The sequence below is a fragment of the Siniperca chuatsi genome, linkage group LG2 (genome assembly GCF_020085105.1).
Source record: "Siniperca chuatsi isolate FFG_IHB_CAS linkage group LG2, ASM2008510v1, whole genome shotgun sequence".
Classification (NCBI taxonomy): Eukaryota; Metazoa; Chordata; class Actinopteri; order Centrarchiformes; family Sinipercidae; genus Siniperca; species Siniperca chuatsi.
Window position 1 is genome coordinate 34568665 of NC_058043.1, and position 18408 is coordinate 34587072.

The 18408-nt window shown below is 42.9% G+C and overlaps 1 protein-coding gene and 1 non-coding gene across 5 annotated transcripts in view; both read right to left on the reverse strand.

Annotated features, from left to right (window-relative positions):
• The window catches only part of epha8 (eph receptor A8), a 135330-nt gene that overhangs the window by 106781 nt on the left and 10141 nt on the right, over positions 1-18408 (reverse strand). The window lies entirely within an intron of this gene.
• On the reverse strand, positions 7369-7441 carry trnaf-gaa. Its single transcript has one exon. It is a non-coding gene; the product is annotated as a tRNA-Phe (tRNA).

Below are 18408 nucleotides of genomic sequence, written 5' to 3' on the forward strand. Positions count from 1 at the left end.
CTCTCTCTTCTCGCTGCCCGTAAAGCTCCTCATCAGCGCCGCGACCAGAGGAGACGATAAAAGCCTTCACAGAGATGAGAGCAGCTCCACCAAAACACCAAACCCTCTCTCTCTCTTATTTTCACACACATAAGCTCTTGCACACACACACACACACACACACACACACACACAGCCATCTTCTATCCTTTCTAGTTTTGTTTTGCATTTGCTTCACAGTCCTAATGCCAATTCCCCACTCTCCAATTACAAGAGCAGGTCCACATAAATTACTACCTCTCAAAAAAACAAGCCTTTGCTCATGCAAGGCAGAAACAAACCAATACAAAATGACTTGAAATAATTGTTTTCATCAACCCCATCCTTCACACAGATGCAAATTTATTTTTCACAGTTTTTTCAACACTAATGCTGATGATGACTAGTGATAGGTATAGGGAAGTGTTCTGAACTAAATTAGACATATGAAATGAAAGGTGGAATAGAATTACAGTAAGGGTGTTCACTGACTCCTTTGATTCGCGTTGTTAATTTGGTGCCTGTGAGCAAATAGAGGAGAAAGAAGCACTGAGGTAGTGGATCATGGTGTTGCTGCACACAAGGACACTCAAGTACACAAGCAGAACAAGGTGCTTAGAACAAGTCCCTTCAAGCATTTTCAGATCGAAAACATAAAGTAAGAAAGGCAAAACCACGATTCCTCAGGCAAATGCCATGCATTTGTAAGAAAATACATTTATCATGACTTTACAAAGAACATACCCAGAGCCATATCCGGGCTCACTTAGGTGAGACCAATTCCCCCAGAAGAACCCAACTAAGGAATTTTTGACCAACTACCAATTTAACTAAAAAACACACAATGTCACATTGTATTTATTCATTTAACTGTTCAATTACATTTTCTGTAAATTTTATCTCCCTACATTATTGTCTAAATCATCTTCTCTTCGTGCCAGGTATGTAATTGTGGAGAAGAACACTGAACTCCTTTTTATTTTTATTTATTTAGATATTTGCCTAACAAGCTAAACAAATTAAGGCACAGCAGTGTTTTGAGCGAAATGCTAATGTCAGCTGATGTTTAATAGGAATAATGTTTACCATGTTCACCATCTGTTAGCATGCAACCATTTGCTAATTAATACTAAACACAAAGTACAGCTGAGACTGATGGAAATATTATTCATTTTGCAGGTATTTGGTCATAAACCGAAGTATTGGTCAAATTAAAATGTTGACCTGATGTTGGCATTAGATGAAAAGTCAGAGAATCACCAAAATCATTAGGGTTCATCCTCTGGGGACCATGATTGTCTGTAAAAAATGTCATGGCAAGCCATCAAATGGTTTTTGGGATATTTCAGTCTGGACCAAAGTGGTGGACCAACGTTGCCATTGCTACTGTGGCTAACAAAAGTCACATTTTCCAATATTTAGTCTAAAAAAAATCTCAGAATCAGTCTTAAAAAAAAACCAACATGTGTAATGTGTCTAATAGAAGAATGTAATTGTTACGGAACAGATGGGCAGGGGACACCGAGGTGGAGACAGAATGGATTTTATTTAGATGACAGCCCAAGAGTAATAGTTTATAGATAGGGAAGTCGGTAGGAGGGAAGATTCACTGGGGACTAGAGAAACGCTGGAGAAGGGAGATATAGGCGATATGCCAAGTGGCATGGAGAGTCCTGGATTCAAATGAGGTCGGACACATATTGAGGTGAGTGCAGGGCTTATATGCTGGCTGTGATTGGGATCTAATGGGGAGCAGGAGTGTAATTGGGAGCAGGTGTGGGTGATTAGTGGATGGTGGAGCCTGGCATAACTGTGACAGTACCCCCCCCTCCACGGCCAGCTCCTGAGGGCCGAAAAACCCCGCCGACGTGGTGGTCATCCTCCACCACGAGGAACAGGTTGATCCAGGCGACCGGCCGGAGCCTGGGCAGGTGTGGAGCAGGGAGTCTCGGACGGACGACCAGGAGGTTGGACAGGTGTGGAGCAGGGAGTCTCGGACTGATGACCATGACCCCGGTGCTGGGTGTTACAGAGGATCCCGGGCGGATGGCCCGGTAGCAGAACCAGGGTGGAGCTGAGGACCTCCGGCGGACGACCTGGGGACTGGCCTGGTGTGGGGTTGAGGACCTCCGACAGACGACCCAGGAGCTGGCCTGGCGCGGGGCTGAGGACCTCCATTGGACGGCCAGGAGACTGGACAAGCGAGGAGCTGGGTACCTCGGGCGGATGGCTTGTTGCCATCTTGCTTTGTGTTTTCCCTTTGGAGCTTCTGTCACTCAGCCTGCCTGTTACCTGTTTACCTGTTACCGGTCTACCTGACTCCCTGCCTACCTACCAGTACCTACCTGTAAGCTTTTCTTATGCACAATAAATCATTGAACTGCACCAGTTTGCCTCTTCTGTCTGTATTTGGGTCCAATCCCCATTGCCCTGCACAACCCTCCATGACAGGAGGCCCTGAACATAACATTAAACTTTTTAAGAACCATATTTTTTATGAATTAACAATCAGTACTTGTCCCTTCAGAATCTTCCCCACCCTGGCTATTTATGTCACAGATACGCCAGCCTCCACCATCCACCCACACCTGTTCCCAATTACACTCCTGCTCCCCATTAGTCCCAATAACAGCGAGTATAAAAGACCTGCACTCACCTCAGTATGTGTCCGACCTCGTTCAGACTTTGGACTCTCCATGCCATTTGGCATAACACTTCGGTTCTCCAGTCTCCTGTGGTTCTCCAGACTCCAGTGTTTCTCCAGTCCGTCTCCAGTGATCTCCCTGCTTGCCTCCAGTGACATCCCTGCCTCCAGTGATCTCCCTCCTACAGACTATCCCTCTCTCCATACCCACCATATCTGGCTGTCATTCAATAAAAAACATTCTGGCCCATCTCGGTGTCCCCTGCCTGTTTGTACTGTAACAATCTACCTATGACTTATTTCATTTAATTTATTCTTTTTTTTTTTATTTTACAACTACATATTGACCCACATTGTATACACTTCATATAAACATAAACACAAGGCCACACAAACTCATGATTTATTTTAGAAAAAAAATAAAATACATTTTAAAGTGTGCACTATTTTTGCATCTGTGTACAGATTTGTCGGAAACCTATCAAAGATTCATTCAGATGGAGCTGTCATTGTGGTTACACAGAGTTTCCCTGAAGAGTCTGCTTTGTGTTGGACAAGATGTGCATGAGTGAAAACTGTTTCTAAACTGACTTTTGGAAAGTTTATTCAGCCAATAATCCCTTTCATTTTACAAAGTAGGGAACAAAATTGTGTGGCTTTCTGGATGACAAATGGGCTGTAAATAAACCACAACACATGGGAGCAAAACTCCAAGCTGGGATCACAACCAATTCATAACATATTTGTGTTGCTGCTTTCTTACAACCTGACATATATCACTACACATGATGATTCTTCTGACTATTTGTTCTCCTTTCTCTTATACATTATGTTAATAAGTATTTTTTGTATAGTAGGCTATTTTTTCTTGTAAACCCAATGAACTGAAAAATGTTCTCATTGAGGAAAACTGGGAACACTTTATTTCAAACTTCCTATTTAGCATGTATGAGCATTAAAATGGTTTATAACATACTATAACACATAATAATGTAGTTGTAAGCAGTTGTAAGGACCATTTTAACTGTATATTAATGTATTTGTCAACTATTATAACTTCACCTTTGAAGCATCCATACTGTAAATTTAATTAAACATGATTTCATTATATGTCAATATTTGTTCAACTTAAAACAGAATCAAACTTATTCATGCAATCCAATGCACATGTTTGAAACAAACTTCAGTAAAGTAACACTCAGTGCATTAAGTGTCGTTAAGGGTAAAGTTAACTTCACTGCTGCTCCCCTCTGTCACAGATCACTTACCTTCTCATCAGTGATGAGCATTCAGAGTCACATAGTACAGTGTGTGTGTGTGTGTGTGTGTGAGTGAGTGAGTGAGTGAGTGAGTGAGTGAGTGAGTGAGTGAGTGAGTGAGTGAGTGAGTGAGTGAGTGAGTGAGTGAGAGAGAGAGAGAGATGGTCTGAAAAATTTTTTCACAACCAGTACTCATCATTAATCTCCATCAAGTCCAACTTTCTGTATTCTAATAATATTCTGTTGTTTAGCGCAGAAAGAGACGGTCGATGAGAGCAGGAATACAGTTTACAGACATGCAGATTTTCTTAGAACCAGCTGTGTCAAGAGTTTATGTCTCCAACAGAAAAATTATATAAAGCCAAATGGCTGATCAGCAACAACAAGAAACGGGTAACGTGTAAAACAAGAAGGCAAAGACAATGAAGTGCTTATATCAAGAGTTCAACTTGCCACACTTGTCAGATATGGTGACAGAGTCCTTGGCATTGTTTGGAGGCAGCTTGTTACACTTGGTTGAGAGTGTAGACAGGGAATTAATAGTTTGTTTTTGTTAATTTTTAGTTTAAAAAAATAAAAGGACGTTCCTGCTGCTGTCATGAATTACAAACACTCATGGTGAACTACTTTTGTTGTTCCTCTCCTCCTCCTCAACCCCAAGTCATTGGTTCCCACTGAAGATGTACATTTTTTTTGTACAACAGCAAAACGAATACATAGTGTCACTTTTTAAAAAAGCCTCAGTAATTTCCTAAAACATCTGGGCACTGTAGCTTATAACAGAAACAGGAGGAAATGGTGCATTTGTTGGGGACTATTTTCAGCGGCGGATTAATCCACATTTGGTGCTCTAGTGAGCATTTGGGGCAGCAGGACGGTGTATGTGGGACTGAGTCAGAATATAGTACAGTGTGTGTGTTCATGGTAATGAAGGAACATGTCATCCAGTGCAACAGTGTGGCTCATTAATGTGTTTTAGTAGTGTTTGGACAACAATGGAGCTCTATGGCAGTGATTCCCAATGTGGGTGCCTTAAGGTGCTGCAAAATGTATCAAATCGTTGTTCATTTATTGAGTGTTTTTAAACAACATTTTACCACATTGTTGTGGTGTGTCGAGCAGGAAAGCAGGACTACAACAGAATAGGACCCAAACGCAGACTAGCAAGTAGAGCTGGTGCAGAGCAATAATTTTATTAACAAAAAAGGCTTATACTGAATTGGCGGGCAAAAGCAACTCTCAGCAGGTAAGTCCAAAACAGAAACACAAGTCCAACGGTGAGTAGGCAAAATCCACAGACCGGCAAGATACAAGGGGAACAAAGAAGACAGAACTCACAGGTACAAGAAACCAGGGTGCTTGACAGAGATACGACGAACTGACAGCTGAACAAATGAAGGACACAGACTTAAATAGACTTAGGTTAGGGACAAAACGAAACACAGGTGAAACCAATCAAAGACAGGAAGCAAAACTAAGAGACACTTGAGGGAAAGAGACTATTTCAAAATATAACAGGAAATAACACAAACCCAAAACCATGAGTAGTAGTTCAGGGTGGGTCGAAGACCTCAGGCGGACAGCCCGAGGGCTGGACAGGTGCGGGGCTGGGACCCTCGGGTGGAAAGCCAGGGGGCTAGACAGAAGAGCAGAGCCGGTCAGGATGGCGACCAGGAGACAGGACTGAAGGGCCAGACGTGTGGGGCAACTCAGGAGGTCGGCGACGAAGGCTAAACCCCTCTGGAGGCCGGACTGGAGGTCGGCCACAAAGGCGGAACCCCTCTGGAGGCCAGCGGCGTGGCTGGAGATCAAGACCAGGGTCTGGCAACAGGGCAGTAGGACAGGAAGCCGGTGGAACCAGTGATGCCAGGGAACCAGGAGTCTGCAGGAGTGTGCTGCAACACAGGCAGTTCAGTAGGGACAGGAGATTGCCCAACTGGAACTGGAGATGGTTGAGGCTGTGATAAACGGAACCATGAATTCTGCTGTCTGCCAAAAACTCCTGAAGGAGAATGTCCGGCCATCTGTTCGTGACCTCAAGCTGAAGCGAGCTTGGGTTCTGCAGCAAGACAATGATCCAAAACTCACCAGCAAGTCCACCTCTGAATGGCTGAAGAAGAACAAAATGAAGACTTTGGTGTGGCCTAGTCAAAGTCCTGACCTGAATCCTATTGAGATGCTGTGGCATGACCTTAAAAAGGCAGTTAATGCTCGAAAACCCTCCAATGTGGCTGAATTAAAACAATTCTGCAAAGATGAGTGGGCCAAAATTCCTTCACAGTGCTGTAAAACACTCATTGCAAGTTATCTCAAAGCAAACGGTCCCAGCCAAACTGCCCGTGTTCATGTCATCGTCCAAGGGCACCGAGGTGAACCAGCAGGAGTTAGGTGTTTTGTGTTGCAGGAAACCTGTGCGAACACATGGAGGAAGAAAGGGCCCAGTCAGCATGGATGCAATGTGTCCCTAAAACACAGCTCTCTTGCTGCCGAAACCCGGGATCGAACCAGAGACCTTGAGATCCTTAGTTTAATTAATAAAAAAATCATTGATTCATTTTACAAATGACCAACAGATTCACTGATAATGAAAATAATCACTATAATCACTGAAATGACATGTTTTCTATAAGGTTGTGTTTTGTGAAATGCTGTAGAGTTTTGTCTTTTGTTAATTTGTTTTCTCAAATGTTGTGCTTTGCATCTCAGAGCTGCCGTACTCATTAGAGCTTCAGTACAGCGCTCAATCTATCTGACCCCAACAAAAGAAAAACACATGGAAAATCTCAAAGCAAACGGTCCCAGCCAAACTGCCCGTGTTCATGTCAGCGTCCAAGGGCACCAAGGTGAACCGGCACGAGCTAGGCCCTCAACATGGATGTGTTGCAGGAAACCTATGCGAACACATGGAGGAAGAAAGGGCCCAGTCAGCATGGATGCAATGTGTCCCTAAAACACAGCTCTCCTGCTGCCGAAACCCGGGATCGATCCAGGGACCTTTAGATTTTCAGTCTAACGCTCTCCCAACTGAGAAACACAAGAAAAACACATGGAAAATCTCAAAGCAAACGGTCCCAGCCAAACTGCCCGTGTTCATGTCATCGTCCAAGGGCACCAAGGTGAACCAGCAGGAGTTAGGTGTTTTGTGTTGCAGGAAACCTATGCGAACACATGGAGGAAGAAAGGGTCTATGCATCTCAGGGCTGCCGTACTCATTAGAGCTTCAGTACAGCGCTCAATCTATCTGACCCCAACAAAAGAAAAACCTCAATGCAAACGGTCCCAGCCAAACTGCCCGTGTTCATGTCATCATCCAAGAGCACCAAGGTGAACCGGCACGAGTTAGGTCCTCAACATGGATGTGTTGCAGGAAACCTATGCGAACACATGGAGGAAGAAAGGGCCCAGTCAGCATGGATGCAATGTGTCCCTAAAACACAGCTCTCCTGCTGCCGAAACCCGGGATCGAACCAGGGACCTTTAGATCTTCAGTCTAACGCTCTCCCAACTGAGCTATTTCGGCACAAAAGCCCAGAAAAGCGGTGGCCCCGCTCATAAGCAAAACAACATCTCGAACAGTCGTTTCAGAAAAAAACACAAGGTTCCACAAACCATTAGGGGGCTGTTGCTCTGTCACCTAGCATCTGACTAGCTTAGCTGCAGTTTAGAATACAGGTTTAAAACGCAGCTACGTGCTACACTGGACCTGACTGTTATCTTTTCTGAAATGTTGCGCTCTCTGTTTTGTTGTCTAGTTTTTGTAACTGTTGTGTTCTGCACCTAAGGGCCAACATACATATTAAAGATTCAGTACAGGCCTCAACCTACCTTATCTGAACCAAAAACCACATCTAAGATTTCAAAGCAAACACTCCAAGCAATACTGCCTGTCTTCGTTTTCACAGCCAAGAAAACTAAAGTCCAATTGCAGGAGTTTGTCCCCAACATACATGCGTTGCTGTAAACCCACGTAGGAGAACATGGAAACTCCAGACAGAGAGGAGCCAATCAGCTTTGACATCAACTACCAAACCTGAAATCTGAACACATGTATGACATTGTAAACAACTTGATTGCAGTTGTTGCTGCTAAGGGTGACACAACCAGTTATTAGGTTTAGGGGGCAATCACTTTTTCACACAGGGCCATGTAGGTTTGGATTTTGTTTTCCCTTAATAATAACAACCTTCATTTAAAAACTGCATTTTGTGTTTACTTGTGTTATCTTTGACTCCTTAATATTTAAATTTGTTTGATGATCTGAAACATTTAAGTGTGACAAACATGCAAAAAAATAAGAAATCAGGAAGGGGGCAAACATGTTTTCACACCACTGTATGTCATGGTATGGCTGTACCATTCCTAGTGACCTAGTGAAACCAGCTCCTCGCGGTCAAGCTGGCACTGGAGGAATGGAGGCACTGGTTGGAGTGATCAGAGTTGCCATTTGTGGTGTGGACCGACAATGGCATATTCAACTTTTCCCTCACCTACCGGCCAGGGTCCACCCTGGACCTACTTGAAAGACACTTCTGGTGGCCCATCATGGAGGCTGACACTCGTGCTTTTGTGGCGGCCTGCACCATCTGTGTCCGGGGGAAATCCTCTCATCGTCCTCCGGCTGGCTTGCTATGTCCTCTGCCCGTTCCCAGCCACCAGTGGTCCCACATAGCCCTGGACTTTGTGACCGGCTTACCCCCGTCCCAAGGTAACAGTCATTTTCACCTTGGTGGACCGTTTTTCCAAGGCTGTTCACTTTGTGGCGCTCCCCACAGCCCGTGAAACAGCCAACGTCATGTTAAACCAGGTTTTCCGCCTGCATGGGATACCCTGAGCTGTGTGGCAGCTACCAACTCCAGATCCTAGTGTTCCCATCTGACCTGGGTGGAGTACACGCACAATGCGCTGAGCGTCGCCACAGGAGTGTCACCATTTCAAGCATCTCGAGGTCTCAACCCCCGCTGTTTCCATCACAGGAAACTGAGATTGCGGTTCCCTCAGTCCAACACCAACTGCGCCACTGCCGCAAGATCTGGAGGGATACCCATGCTGCTCTACTCCATTCCACCAACAACCAGCGCATTGCGGACCGCCACCGGACACTGTCTCCTGAATACTCACCAGGTCAGAAAGTTTGGTTATCCTCCAAAAATATTCCACTTAAAGCTGACTCCAGAAAACTTGCTCCCCGGTTAATTGGTCCATATGTGGTGGAGGAAATAATCAACTGCTCAGCAGTTAAATTTAAGCTTTCTCATAACATGAAGATCCACCCCACATTCCATGTCTCTCAGGTCAAACCAGTGTTCTCGAGTCCTTTGTGCCTGCCTTCCATCCCCCCCTCCACCCACCCGGATCATCAACGACCATCCTGCCTACACGGTCCGACGGCTACTGGACGTGCCCCCCCGAGGCAGGGGCCTCCAGTATCTCGTGGACTGGGAGGGATATGGTCCAGAAGAACGTCCGTGGATTCCCCGTTCATTCATAATGGACAACCAGTTGATCAAAGACTTCCACCAGCTACATCCCGACAGATCTGGTGGGTCACCAGGAGGCTGGGGGGGGGGGTTACTGTCAGCCTATTAATCAACCCTAAACCTAAACGAAATTATAACTCATTCAGAAGCCTTGTTCTTAGTCTTTCACACTTAACCTGAAAAACATGACAGCCAATTCTATTTGTTATAGTGCACCGCGCTCCTGGTCCTTATTCTGAATTTTTATCTGAATTCTCAGAGAATTAATCAAGTTTAGTCCTTAAAACTGATAAAGTAATTGTATTGTATTGTTGGTGATTTCAATATTCATGTGGACGTTGAAAATGATAGCCTTAGTACTGCGTTTATCTCATTATTAGATTCGATTGACTTTTGTCAGAGTGTGCATGAAGCCACTCACTGTTTTAATCACACCGTCGACCTTGTTCTGGTATATGGCATTGAAATTGAACATTTAATAGTCTTTCCACAGAATCCTTCTTTATCGGACCATTACTTAATAACTTTGAACTGCTATTACTGGACTACACACCATTAGGCAAAAATTCTTACTCTAGATGTCTATCTGATATTGCTGTAGCTAGATTTAAGGAAGCACTTCCATCTGCATTTAATTCAATGTTATGTCTCGATATAACGGAGAACTCTATGCTAATTTCAGCCCCTCCCAAACTGACCATCTAGTTGATAGTCCTGCAGGCTCACTGCGAATGACACTCGATTCTATCGCTCCTCTAAAAAAGAAGATAATAAAACAAAGAAGGTTAGCTCCATGGTATAACCCCCATACCCACAAATTGAAAGGAAATGGCGTTCCCCCAATCTGGAAGAATCTCGTTTAGTCTGGCAAGATAGTCTTAAAACATACAGGAAGGCCCTCCATAATGCCAGAGTAGCTTACTACTCATCATTAATAGAGAAAAATAAAAACAACCCCAGGTTTCTTTACAGCACTGTAGCCAGGCTGACAGAGAATCACAGCTCTATTGAGCCATGTATTCCTATAGCCCTCAGTAGCAACGACGGTATGAACTTCTTTAATGATAAAATTTTAACTATTAGAGAAAAAATTCATCAAGTTCTGCCTTCAACTGGTGCCGACTTGCCTTCAAACACAGGAACCTTGGAAACAGCTGTAGAGTCTGATGTGTGTTTTGGCTGCTTTGCTCCTGTCGATCTTCTTCAGCTGACTTCGACGATTAAATTCATCTAAGCCATCAACCTGTCTCTTAGACCCCATTCCAACTAGGCTGCTTAAAGACGTTTTACCCTTAATTAGTATTTCTTTACTGGATATGATCAATCTGTCTTTATTAACAGGCTATGTACCACAATCCTTTAAAGTAGCTGTAATTAAACCGCTTCTTAAAAAGCCCACTCTTGAGCCAGGGGTTTTAGCCAACAATAGAGCTATATCTAACCTTCCCTTTCTCTCTAAGATCCTTGAGAAAGCAGTCGCTAATCAGTTGTGTGACTTTCTAAATAACAAGAGTTTATTTGAGGATTTTCAGTCAGGATTTAGAGTGCATCATAGCACAGAGACAGCACTGATGAAAATTACAAATGACCTTTTAATTGCATCAGACAACGGACTTGTCTCTGTACTTATCTTGTTAGAGTTTAGTGCTGTATTCGACACCATTGCATCCATGCATGCATTACAGAGACTGGAACATGTAATTGGCATTAAAGGAGCTGCACTAAGCTGGTTTAAGTCCTATCTATCAGATCGATCACAGTTTGTACATGTTAACGGTGAGTCCTCCTTGCACGCCAAAGTTAGTCATGGAGTTCCACAAGGTTCTGTGCTTGGACCGATTCTGTCACATTATATATGCTTCCTCTAGGCAATGTTATTAGGAAACACTCCATAAACTTTCATTGCTATGCAGATGATACCCAATTATAGCTGCAGAGACTGGATCTGTGGTTGTGGGCCACCTGCTGTCCCTGTGTTCCTGCTCGACAACTGCTAGTTGTTGTTATTGGCTCTGTTACAAATACTCACATAATTTTTCCTATAGCTGTCATTCCTATTATTATTATTAATAATTTATTAATATTAACACTACAATTACTATTCTACTATTTTTTTTAAATATTCTAGGTGGTATTTGCATTGTGCCTCCCTCTCCCCCACCACCCCTCCCCCAAAACCCCTCTCTCTCTCTCAATACCTAACAGGGCAGCGGTGGATGGCCGCCCACCATTGAGTCTGGTTCTGTCCAAGGTTTCTACCTCTTAAAGGAAGTTTTTTCTTGCCACTGTCGCCAAATGCTTGCTCATGGTGGGATTTTTTGGTACTCTGTAAATAATATTATAGAGTACGGTCTAGACCTGCTCTATAGGAAAAGTGCAATGATATAACTTCTGTTATGAATTGGTCCTATATAAATAAATAATTGAATTGAATTGTCATGGTGAGCTGTACCATTCCTAGTGTCTCTGTCTGTTTGTCCCCTGTTGGTTCTCCTCCTGTGTGTGTGTGTGTGCTATGAGGGGGCAGCTTCCAAGGAACTGCCAATCAGCAACTGACACACCTGCTGCTGCTCACCTGCTCTCCATCCACAATCACACCTGACAGTAGATCTACTCGGCTCCTCTCACCAGTCTTTGCCAGATTGTCTGTTTACCTTAGTGGTATAACTCCTCGGCTCTTGACTACTTAGAGATATTACCTGCATGTTATCGGAACGCCTGACTAACTCTTTGACTACCTGTGTCCAAGTTGCCCTCCAGCTTTCCAGGAGGACCTCACCACAGCTCTCTTCTGCTTCCCCTCAGACCGCTGTTCCTGCCTCAGCGTGCCTGATCTCCCCAGCTTTGTGTTGGTCCACTGTCTGCCTCCAGTCTTCTGGCTTCCAGCATTTCCTCCACACTCCAGGTTCCTCATTGTGTCTCCTATAAATAAACGGAACCTACTACTTCACTTCCACTGTCCTAGTCGTGCTTTTGGGTCCAGCTTCTGGTATACCATAACAGTATCTGTAAAGAATAAATGCACTGGGCAAAGATCAGGGTACGCCTTGGACAGGTCACCAGTGTATCACAGACGCATAAACAGCCAAACACGTTCATGATCACATTTACACTTGTCTTTTCAAGTGTCTGGAGAAAATCCAGATTTAATACACTTTCATTTACACTAAGCCACATATATACATAATCTGTTGGCCAGATCACAAATCTGATTGCAATTTGTCTCGGTTTTTCCGGGCTACATGCAAATCAAGGTCGGCCGTAATGCACCTGAAGCTGTTTCATAACAAAAACTCCTGAAGAAGAATAACTTATAGAATAACGGTTTAGCTAGCGTTAGCTAACACCACAAACACATGAATGAATCATATTTATGAACTACGAGCGAGACAAAAGTTTTGCTGTCTTCACGGGCTCTCACTCACACTGCTCCCTCACCCGTACAGATTGACCTGCAGGGACCAGATAAATGCTACAACAGCTCAGTACGCCTTCTGTACAGTCAAGTGCTAGCTGCCACTATCACTGTGGTAAGACCCTGTACCGGCTACTTCAACACTTACTGCTTACTGACGTAGTTACAGTTGGGAGGAGTAAAGATTACACAAACCCACTCAAAACAGTGCACGCTATGGAGTGTTAGCATGGAACACTGAAGCCAGTGATGTAGCAGGAGCACATGGATGAAAATAAAATAAACAGAAGAAAATGAGGAATTCCTTTAAGCAATCTCTCTTCAGAATATTTAATATATTTTACCTTCCTTGTCCTTGTCTTTTGTGCATGTTTGCTTACGTTGATAACTTTAATTTTCCTTATATCCTAATTCTGTCCCCTGTTTGACATGTATTACACAATACTACAAGACACTACACATTTTCATGTTTTAGGTTTATTCTCACATCCAACATAGGCTGAATCTATACTTGTGTTATCTGTTTCAGTTACCTTTTTGCAGTCTATACCTTTCCATACTCTTCCATACCTCTAATTGAAAATAAAATAAAATTGTGGTATGGTCAGTGGTGTTGCATTTCTATGGTAACATCTTTTCATCTTTGCCATTACTGTTGACACTCTTTCTTTCTTGAAGTATTCTCTTATTATTTGTTGCAGCAGTGGCCTATTTTCCCCACAGGGATCATTAAAACTTCATCTTGTTACCTCTACACCTACACTAACCTTCTTTCCTCCTCCTCTTCCTCCTCCTAGTCTAATCTTTTTCCAAACTCTCCCTGAAGTTTATGTCCCCAGAGGCCCTTTTCTCCCTAGCATCTCCATTGTGGTGTAAGCATTTTGTCCTTGGTGCAGAGAAAGCAGTACAGACGGATGGAGGGAAAAGACTGCTGAGAGACTTATTATGACACTCTGATGCAGACGTCCCCCCAACAAACACTTTGTTTTCAACTTTTCATCTTCGCCTTCTGAACTCTCCTGTTTGTATGGTGAGTGCAGGGAATGAGATTTTAGAGGTTTAAAGTGCTAAACAGAGCCAACAACTGCAAACAACAGTAACCATCCAGAAGCACACACATACAAGCACACACAGACACGCAGATGATATGATATATAGAATTGAAAGGTAACAGCAATGTGTATCTTACAGTGGATAGAAAAATGTGCAGAAAATGAAAATTTTCTAAACAAGAGAGCAGAACAAACCCACAGGCATTCTGGTCAATTTTTGCGATCACCATGTGTTTCAGGCAGACTGAAAACGGTGACTTTGGAACGAGGGCCTGGCTTCATTTTCATTCGGCTGAATTCAATGATCAGATGGTTTCACTTAAATATGTTTTTCAAGGCCTAAAGAGATAAAATGATCCAATAAAACTACCTACCTAAACTACCTAACAGTATATTAAATACTTGCTCCACCTCGACCAGCTACAACAATTATAAAGAGTACGGTCTAGACCTGCTCTAAATGAAAAGTGCCCTGAGATAACTTCTGTTATGATTTGGCGCTATATAAATAAAGGTGAATTAAAGAGTAAAATGCTATTTACGATGTAATGCATCAGTATTATAGGTATAAGAATGTAATACATAAATACATATCAGTCACAGGGGACATTTTTCTGCAGAACCAGAACTTTTACTTTTGATATTTTAAGAAGATTTTGCTTTAAATACCTATTTCATTTTTCTCAAGTAGGAGTTTGACTGTGCTTGTAATGAAGACGTTTTTACATTACTGTGTTGGCATTGACTTAAGTGAAGGATCTGAGTACTTCTTCCATCACTGGTTTTTATAAGCAGTCACATCAAAAATGGGAAAACTATCCGCAGTGTTGTCATACTGAGGACACGACTGAACACGTCTGAAGCACACAGAAACACATTTAGTAATGAAACACTTCACTATGATTGACCTGGCAAAGTTTGAACAATTCAAAAATGCATGAGCCGCTATTTTGTCAAAAAGTGATGGATGTTACAGTGTCCAGTTGCTTAAGGATAATTCTAGAAAAAAAAAATGAAAACGCCTATCAAATCAATTCTTTAATACCCGTGAAAAACTAAGTAAACAGACACCCTCAAAGCCGCAAATGGGCATCGTTCATCCAGCAGACAGGGAACGGGGATTGAAGACTTGATTTGTTAGGTGTACTAAACTGTTTCTAGCATTATCCCAGAGTAATAGGACTCTGTCACATGCTTGATACTTTCTTGATGAAATCGTTACCTGGCTCATACATTTTTGATTCGTTGATTTTGCCAGATCAATGCTTTAGGAGACAACACGCACAGCACAGAATTCTAATATGTTTGAGTTTACTGATGTATCACTATCAAAGTAACATGGGAACACTCTCATGATCATATTGTCCTTGTGTATAATTAACTAATGATCTAATTAGAAAACATGAAATGCAGATATTTATTTCTGATTTTGGTGTACAGGTTTGTTGCACTTGCAAAATATGTGTGGATGTGCATGTGCCTCTTATTGAGTGATAAGCAGTCATGACATGAAATTTTTTTTCAATCACAGCAACAAGGCAGGGGCTCACACTTCTCTCACTGCATCAGCAAAGCTGTAAATGGCTAAAATAAAATAGAATACACAGAAATCCAAAAATGGGTCTTACACTGCAACATGCATACATGGATCTGCTGTTTCTGTAACCTACAAGTATTTTTACACTGGAGACACAACGGCACTCAATCATCATCACTACCAGAGCATCTAAAATTGTTATAGAAATGAAGCATGGAAGTGTGCGCTGCACAACTTTTTTCATAATATCAGCACAAAATGCATGAGACAGTGCTTTTTCAACAAAAATCAAAACAAAAGCAAACATGCCCCAGTTTACCCCTTTCCAAAATCACAAGATTAGGTCAGAACGAGTGGGCAGTGGAGTGTCCGCTCCTCTGCTGGAGTGGTGTCGAAAATGATTCGGTTTACACTGACCAATTTATTTTAGCAGGTGCTCCCAGGCTGGAGCTTGGGACCCTGCTTTGTATTTCCTTGCACAGCATCGTGTTGGCTGCATGATGGAGGGTGGAGGATGCTCAGGGCCAGCGAGGCTCATCCTTTCCCAGGGGAGAGGAGTGAATTGCAGGCTATACTGCTGCCCAGGCCTGCCTGGCTTCCCCAGGGAAAACATCCAGAGAGGTATAGACGTAGCAGAGGAGAAGCACGCAGAGCTATTTATAGAGCAGGTAAAGAGGAGAGGTGAGCAGAGAATGAGAGGGGGGAGTGAGAAAGAAGAGGGGAGTTGAAAACAAGAGAAGGAGAAACAGAAGAGTCTGAATGCAGATGACAGAGTGTGATTTCTGCCGCCGATAGCGTCCACAGAGATCCGGGACGACGCTGTCTGCAACACCTGCTGAACAGAACAGAGCCCCTGACTTGTAGTGTGGCCTGCTGCGCAAAAGCTAACAAAGTACGCCTCAACTTATTGATTGATGGTAGAGAGAGTTCGTGCAGAGGTTAGCTGTGCTGAACTGAGAGAATAGTTGAGTCAAGACGACCATGATATTTTATCAATACAGACTCGACTTGCAGCCCAGAGATCTTTGTGATGTTTCTACACAAGCATAGTCCTGGCTCTGCCTTCCTCTTTAATAAATAAAATTACTTTTATTCTTTATTTATTTTCCCACTCTCCCACTCTCCGGCTGCTCCACCCGCAGGCCTCCACGCTGTCAGCTCGTTTCAGCCCTTGTGCAGCATGTATGTCTCTATTTCACACTGATGCCCTTTAATCATTTTCATCATTTCAGTGAGCTGACATTTTACATAAAGAGCTCTTATCATCCCTGGCTTACGCTTAATGATGAATGGTGATAATTACTGTCAGTCAGTGCGTCTAACGTGCCATGGTCACATCGGTATTTCTGCTCTGAAGTGTGTGTGCTTCAAGAGAGAGGAGTCTGCAATATCCATAGCTAAAGTGGGCCACATATTGTACAATACATGGTCATGACTCCATTTATTGAAAAACCTCAAGTAACACATACAATATAAGAACACTAGTTACGTCAATGAAAGCAGTGGTTCCCAACCTTCGGGACGTGGACCGAGTCTTAGCCAAGAAGCCTGTCAAGCCCACAACAACTGATTTTGAACTGCAGTAGGCCTGCCTCAGGTGTGGTAGTCCATCGTCATCCATTTGTCAGGTTCTTTATTGTCATATGCACAACAATTACAGTGACGCGGCTCCCCCCAACAATTTTCAAACAAATACGAATAAAAAGAAAATAACGTAAGTAAAAATGAGAATCTAAGACATAAAGACATAAAATAGTGCAAATGTTAAAATAGAGGAATAAAATCTAATATATCAAATAAAATATAATAAAATCTAAACATCAGGAGCTCGAGACACGGCGCCATCTTCTCATCTAGCCACACGGTGCAGTGTTGCAACTAGCTTGCTAACATGAGTAAAACCAAAAACATCAAGAGTTTGAGAAAGCATTAGAGCCTCTTCAGAGGAGGTAGGCCTAATGTGTCTGTTATACTGTACAAACATCTGACCTCTATTAGAGTCAGTCCTGCTGCTAAATACTCACTAGCGTACCAAATGTGTATTAATACTTCGGTCTAGAAGATTGTGCAAGATATAGATAGTTTTTTTTCTCATAAACTACTCCACTTACTTGAACTTTGGCACAATTGTCTATCACTATGTGTAATTTGATGTGAATCCAGATGCAGACTTTCTGAGCTAAGCTTCTGTTACTGAAATAAAAATGTTTACAGCTCATGCACCATTGATGGAGGTATCTGTGTGCGTTCTCATTTTGGGGCTACTTCACAAGCATCTACATATTCATCCGCTGTGCAGTGAACACAAGTTATCTTTTTTGTGCTATATTTCATATTTTGGAATAGAATTACTAAATTACTTACGTTTTAGCTAACTTTCCATAAAACTAAAACAAAACATTAGCATGAAGCACCAAGCCAGTAATCCCCTGGGGATAACAGATGATGATTTTGATTAATGAGGTTCTTCGTCACCAAAAGTCTTGATGTACCCCCGTCTGAGTGTGTCTGTGTGCAGCCCGATCAGGGTAAAGTCCTGATGCTGTCCGCCTGAATGAGTGCCATCACGCAGCCACCAGCTGTCCATGCAGTGACACTGCAACATGACGCGGTGACTCTCAATGTTATTAGCAACGACTAAAATAAATTAGTCTGAGGATAAAAACATCAGCAAGGAGAATTGAAGTTCATGACTCATTATCAAAGCACAAATTCCAGCAGTCCATGTGATGACTTGCTGCTTATTAATGTGTTTGTTTTCCCCACAGAATGACGTGTCGGAGTGTGGAAAGTTCGAGTGCAGACTAACTCAAGCTTTTCCTCCTCTGTCATCACAACCAAGCAAAGTCCCCAGCCTCGCAGGGATACACAAGCTTTGTTGTTAATCTAGTTTGAGTGTGAGTAGATGAATGAATTTAGCTTCATGCATTCAAAAGGGCAGAACAGAAGAAGCAGACAACAGAGAACAGAGAAGAGAATAAAGGAGTGTTTGGGCTCCCTGCTTTG